The following is a 7,626-nucleotide window of genomic DNA, read 5'->3' on the forward strand; positions in this document are numbered from 1 at the left end:
CCACACACCCCCAAATAACCAGTGCCCCCCCCACACACACACACCCCCAAATAACCAGTGCCCCCCCCACACACACCCCCAAATAACCAGTGCCCCCCCCCACACACACACACCCCCAAATAACCAGTGCCCACACACACACCCCCAAATAACCAGTGCCCCCCCACACACACCCCCAAATAACCAGTGCCCCCCCACACACACCCCAAATAACCAGTGCCCCCCCACACACACCCCCCCCAAATAACCAGTGCCCCCCCCCACACACACCCCCAAATAACCAGTGCCCCCCCCCACACACACACCCCCAAATAACCAGTGCCCCACACACACCCCCAAATAACCAGTGCCCCCCCACACACCCCCCCCCAAATAACCAGTGCCCCCCCCCCACACACACACACAAATAACCAGTGCCCCCCCCCCACACACACCCCCAAATAACCAGTGCCCCCCCCACACACACCCCCAAATAACCAGTGCCCCCCCACACACACCCCCCAAATAACCAGTGCCCCCCCACACACCCCCAAATAACCAGTGCCCCCCCACACACCCCCCCAAATAACCAGTGCCCCCCCCCACACACACCCCCAAATAACCAGTGCCCCCCCACACACACACACCCCCAAATAACCAGTGCCCCCCCACACACACACCCAAATAACCAGTGCCCCCCCACACACACCCCCCAAATAACCAGTGCCCCCCCACACACACCCCCAAATAACCAGTGCCCCCCCACACACACACCCAAATAACCAGTGCCCCCCCACCACACACACACCCCCAAATAACCAGTGCCCCCCCACACACACCCCCAAATAACCAGTGCCCCCCCACACACACACCCAAATAACCAGTGCCCCCCCACACACCCCCAAATAACCAGTGCCCCCCCACACACACACACCCCCAAATAACCAGTGCCCCCCCACACACACCCCCCCCCAAATAACCAGTGCCCCCCCACACCACACCCCCAAATAACCAGTGCCCCCCACACACACCCCCAAATAACCAGTGCCCCCCACACACACACACCCCCAAATAACCAGTGCCCCCCCACACACACCCCCAAATAACCAGTGCCCCCCCACACACACACCCAAATAACCAGTGCCCCCCCCACACACACACACCCAAATAACCAGTGCCCCCCACACACACCCCCAAATAACCAGTGCCCCCCCACACACACACCCCCAAATAACCAGTGCCCCCCCCACACACACCCCCAAATAACCAGTGCCCCCCCACACACACCCCCAAATAACCAGTGCCCCCCCCACACACACCCCCAAATAACCAGTGCCCCCCCCACACACACCCCCAAATAACCAGTGCCCCCCCCACACACCCCCAAATAACCAGTGCCCCCCCACACACCCCCCAAATAACCAGTGCCCCCCCACACCCCCCCCAAATAACCAGTGCCCCCCCACACCCCCCAAATAACCAGTGCCCCCCCACACACACACCCCCCCAAATAACCAGTGCCCCCCCACACACACCCCCCAAATAACCAGTGCCCCCCCCCACACACACCCCCCAAATAACCAGTGCCCCCCCACACACACCCCCAAATAACCAGTGCCCCCCCACACACACCCCCAAATAACCAGTGCCCCCCCACACACACCCCCAAATAACCAGTGCCCCCCCCACACACACCCCCAAATAACCAGTGCCCCCCCACACACACCCCCAAATAACCAGTGCCCCCCCCACACACACCCCCAAATAACCAGTGCCCCCCCACACACACCCCAAATAACCAAATAACCAGTGCCCCCCCCACACACACACCCCCCAAATAACCAGTGCCCCCCCCACACACACCCCCCAAATAACCAGTGCCCCCCCACACACACACACCCCCCAAATAACCAGTGCCCCCCCCACACACACCCCCAAATAACCAGTGCCCCCCCACACACACCCCCAAATAACCAGTGCCCCCCCACACACACACCCCAAATAACCAGTGCCCCCCCACACACACCCCCCAAATAACCAGTGCCCCCCCACACACCCCCCCAAATAACCAGTGCCCCCCCCACACACACCCCCAAATAACCAGTGCCCCCCCACACACACCCCCAAATAACCAGTGCCCCCCCACACACACACACACCCCCAAATAACCAGTGCCCCCCCCCACACACACACACCCCCAAATAACCAGTGCCCCCCCACACACACCTCCAAATAACCAGTGCCCCCCCACACACCCCCCCAAATAACCAGTGCCCCCCCCCACACACACACACCCCCAAAATAACCAGTGCCCCCCCCACACACACACACCCCCAAATAACCAGTGCCCCCCCACACACACCTCCAAATAACCAGTGCCCCCCCACACACACCCCCAAATAACCAGTGCCCCCCACACACACACCCCCAAATAACCAGTGCCCCCCACACACACACCCCCAAATAACCAGTGCCCCCCCCCACACACACCCCCAAATAACCAGTGCCCCCCACACACACACCCCCAAATAACCAGTGCCCCCCCCCACACACAACCCCCAAATAACCAGTGCCCCCCCCACACACACCCCCAAATAACCAGTGCCCCCCCCACACACACCCCCAAATAACCAGTGCCCCCCCCCACACCCCCAAATAACCAGTGCCCCCCCCCACACACACCCCCAAATAACCAGTGCCCCCCCACACACACACCCAAATAACCAGTGCCCCCCCACACACACACCCAAATAACCAGTGCCCCCCCACACACACACCCAAAATAACCAGTGCCCCCCACACACCCCCAAATAACCAGTGCCCCCCCCACACACACCCCCAAATAACCAGTGCCCCCCCCCACACACACACACCCCCAAATAAACCAGTGCCCCCCCACACACACCCCCAAATAACCAGTGGCCCCCCCCACACACACACCCCCAAATAACCAGTGCCCCCCCCCCACACACACCCCCAAATAACCAGTGCCCCCCCACACACCCCCCAAATAACCAGTGCCCCCCCACACACACCCCCCAAATAACCAGTGCCCCCCCACACACCCCCCCAAATAACCAGTGCCCCCCCACACACACCCCCAAATAACCAGTGCCCCCCCCACACACACCCCCAAATAACCAGTGCCCCCCCACACACACACACCCCCAAATAACCAGTGCCCCCCCACACACACCCCCCCAAATAACCAGTGCCCCCCCACACACACCCCCAAATAACCAGTGCCCCCCCACACACACCCCCAAATAACCAGTGCCCCCCCACACACACACCCCCAAATAACCAGTGCCCCCCCACACACACCCCCAAATAACCAGTGCCCCCCCACACACACCCCCAAATAACCAGTGCCCCCCCACACACACACCCCCCAAATAACCAGTGCCCCCCCCCACACACACCCCCAAATAACCAGTGCCCCCCCACACACACCCCCAAATAACCAGTGCCCCCCCACACACACCCCCCCAAATAACCAGTGCCCCCCCACACACACCCCCAAATAACCAGTGCCCCCCCACACACACACCCCCAAATAACCAGTGCCCCCCACACACACACCCAAATAACCAGTGCCCCCCCCACACACACACACCAAAATAACCAGTGCCCCCCCACACACCCCCAAATAACCAGTGCCCCCCCACACACACACACACCCCCAAATAACCAGTGCCCCCCCACACACACCCCCAAATAACCAGTGCCCCCCCCACACACACACACCCCCAAATAACCAATGCCCACACACACACCCCCAAATAACCAGTGCCCCCCCACACACACCCCCAAATAACCAGTGCCCCCCCACACACACACAACCCCCAAATAACCAGTGCCCCCCCACACACACACACCCCCAAATAACCAGTGCCCACACACACACCCCCAAATAACCAGTGCCCCCCCACACACACCCCCAAATAACCAGTGCCCCCCCACACATCCCCCCAAATAACCAGTGCCCCCCCACACACACCCCCAAATAACCAGTGCCCCCCCACACACACCCCCAAATAACCAGTGCCCCCCCACACACACCCCCAAATAACCAGTGCCCCCCCCCACACACACCCCCAAATAACCAGTGCCCCCCCACACACCCCCAAATAACCAGTGCCCCCCCCACACACCCCCCAAATAATCAGTGCCCCCCCCACACACACACCCCCAAATAACCAGTGCCCCCCCCACACACACACACCCCCAAATAACCAGTGCCCCCCACACACCCCCAAATAACCAGTGCCCCCCCACACACACCCCCAAATAACCAGTGCCCCCCCACACACACCCCCAAATAACCAGTGCCCCCCCACACACACACCCCCCAAATAACCAGTGCCCCCCCCACACACACCCCCCAAATAACCAGTGCCCCCCCACACACACCCCCAAATAACCAGTGCCCCCCCACACACCCCCAAATAACCAGTGCCCCCCCACACACACACACCCCCAAATAACCAGTGCCCCCCCACACCCCCCCCCAAATAACCAGTGCCCCCCCACACACACCCCCAAATAACCAGTGCCCCCCACACACACCCCCAAATAACCAGTGCCCCCCCACACACACACACCCCCAAATAACCAGTGCCCCCCCCACACACACCCCCAAATAACCAGTGCCCCCCCACACACCCCCAAATAACCAGTGCCCCCCCCCCCCACACACACACCACAAATAACCAGTGCCCCCACATACACCCCCAAATAACCAGTGCCCCCCCACACACACCCCCAAATAACCAGTGCCCCCCACACACACCCCCAAATAACCAGTGCCCCCCCCCACACACACCCCCAAATAACCAGTGCCCCCCCACACACACCCTCAAATAACCAGTGCCCCCCCCCACACACACCCCCAAATAACCAGTGCCCCCCCCCCACACACACCCCCAAATAACCAGTGCCCCCCCACACACACCCCCAAATAACCAGTGCCCCCCCCCCCACACACCCCCAAATAACCAGTGCCCCCCCACACACACACCCCAAATAACCAGTGCCCCCCCACACACACCCCCAAATAACCAGTGCCCCCCCCACACCCCCAAATAACCAGTGCCCCCCCACACACACCCCCAAATAACCAGTGCCCCCCCACACACACACCCCCCAAATAACCAGTGCCCCCCCCCACACACACCCCCAAATAACCAGTGCCCCCCACAACACACACCCCCAAATAACCAGTGCCCCCCCCACACACACCCCCAAATAACCAGTGCCCCCCCACACACACCCCCAAATAACCAGTGCCCCCCCACACACACACCCAAATAACCAGTGCCCCCCCCCCACACACACCCCCAAATAACCAGTGCCCCCCCCACACACACCCCCAAATAACCTGTGCCCCCCCACACACACACCCCCCCAAATAACCAGTGCCCCCCCCCACACACACCCCCAAATAACCAGTGCCCCCCCACACACACACACCCCCAAATAACCAGTGCCCCCCCCACACACACCCCCAAATAACCAGTGCCCCCCCACACACACCCCCAAATAACCAGTGCCCCCCCCACACACACCCCCAAATAACCAGTGCCCCCCCCACACACACCCCCAAATAACCAGTGCCCCCCCACACACACACACCCCCAAATAACCAGTGCCCCCCCCACACACACACACCCCCAAATAACCAGTGCCCCCCCCACACACACCTCCAAATAACCAGTGCCCCCCCACACACACCCCCAAATAACCAGTGCCCCCCCCCCACACACACACCCCCAAATAACCAGTGCCCCCCCCCCACACACACACACCCCCAAATAACCAGTGCCCCCCCCACACACACCTCCAAATAACCAGTGCCCCCCCACACACACCCCCAAATAACCAGTGCCCCCCACACACACACCCCCAAATAACCAGTGCCCCCCACACACACACCCCCAAATAACCAGTGCCCCCCCCCACACACACCCCCAAATAACCAGTGCCCCCCCACACACACACCCCCGAAATAACCAGTGCCCCCCCACACACACCCCCAAATAACCAGTGCCCCCCCCACACACACCCCCAAATAACCAGTGCCCCCCCACACACACCCCCAAATAACCAGTGCCCCCCCCACACACCCCCCCAAATAACCAGTGCCCCCCCACACACACCCCCAAATAACCAGTGCCCCCCCACACACACACCCCAAATAACCAGTGCCCCCCCACACACACACCAAAATAACCAGTGCCCCCCCACACACCCCCAAATTACCAGTGCCCCCCCACACACACACACCCCCAAATAACCAGTGCCCCCCCACACACACCCCCAAATAACCAGTGCCCCCCCCCCCACACACACACACCCCCAAATAACCAGTGCCCCCCCCACACACCCCCAAATAACCAGTGGCCCCCCCCACACACACACCCCCAAATAACCAGTGCCCCCCCACACACACACACCCCCAAATAACCAGTGCCCCCCCACACCCCCCCCCAAATAACCAGTGCCCCCCACACACACCCCCAAATAACCAGTGCCCCCCCACACACACCCCCAAATAACCAGTGCCCCCCCACACACACCCCCAAATAACCAGTGCCCCCCCACACACACACACCCCCAAATAACCAGTGCCCCCCCACACACACCCCCCCAAATAACCAGTGCCCCCCCACACACACCCCCAAATAACCAGTGCCCCCCCACACACACCCCCAAATAACCAGTGCCCCCCCACACACCCCCCCAAATAACCAGTGCCCCCCCCCACACACACCCCCAAATAACCAGTGCCCCCCCACACACACCCCCAAATAACCAGTGCCCCCCCACACACACACCCCCCCAAATAACCAGTGCCCCCCCCCACACACACCCCCCAAATAACCAGTGCCCCCCACACACACACACCCCAAATAACCAGTGCCCCCCCACACACACACCCCCAAATAACCAGTGCCCCCCCACACACACCCCCAAATAACCAGTGCCCCCCCACACACACACCCAAATAACCAGTGCCCCCCCCACACACACCCCCAAATAACCAGTGCCCCCCCACACACACACCCCCAAATAACCAGTGCCCCCCCACACACACACACACCAAAATAACCAGTGCCCCCCCACACACCCCCAAATAACCAGTGCCCCCCCACACACACACACCCCCAAATAACCAGTGCCCCCCCCACACACACCCCCAAATAACCAGTGCCCCCCCCACACACACACACCCCCAAATAACCAGTGCCCACACACACCCCCAAATAACCAGTGCCCCCCCACACACACCCCCAAATAACCAGTGCCCCCCCACACACACCCCCAAATAACCAGTGCCCCCCCACACACACACCCCCCCAAATAACCAGTGCCCCCCCCACACACACCCCCAAATAACCAGTGCCCCCCCCCACACACACCCCCAAATAACCAGTGCCCCACACACACACACCCAAATAACCAGTGCCCCCCCCCACACCCCCCCCAAATAACCAGTGCCCCCCCCCCACACACACACACACAAATAACCAGTGCCCCCCCCCCACACACACCCCAAATAACCAGTGCCCCCCCACACACACCCCCAAATAACCAGTGCCCCCCCACACACACCCCCAAATAACCAGTGCCCCCCCCACACCCCCC

Source organism: Lithobates pipiens, unplaced genomic scaffold, assembly GCF_037356315.1.
Source record: "Lithobates pipiens isolate NorthernLeopardFrog02 unplaced genomic scaffold, aLitPip1_a1.2 Scaffold_86, whole genome shotgun sequence".
Taxonomy (NCBI): domain Eukaryota; kingdom Metazoa; phylum Chordata; class Amphibia; order Anura; family Ranidae; genus Lithobates; species Lithobates pipiens.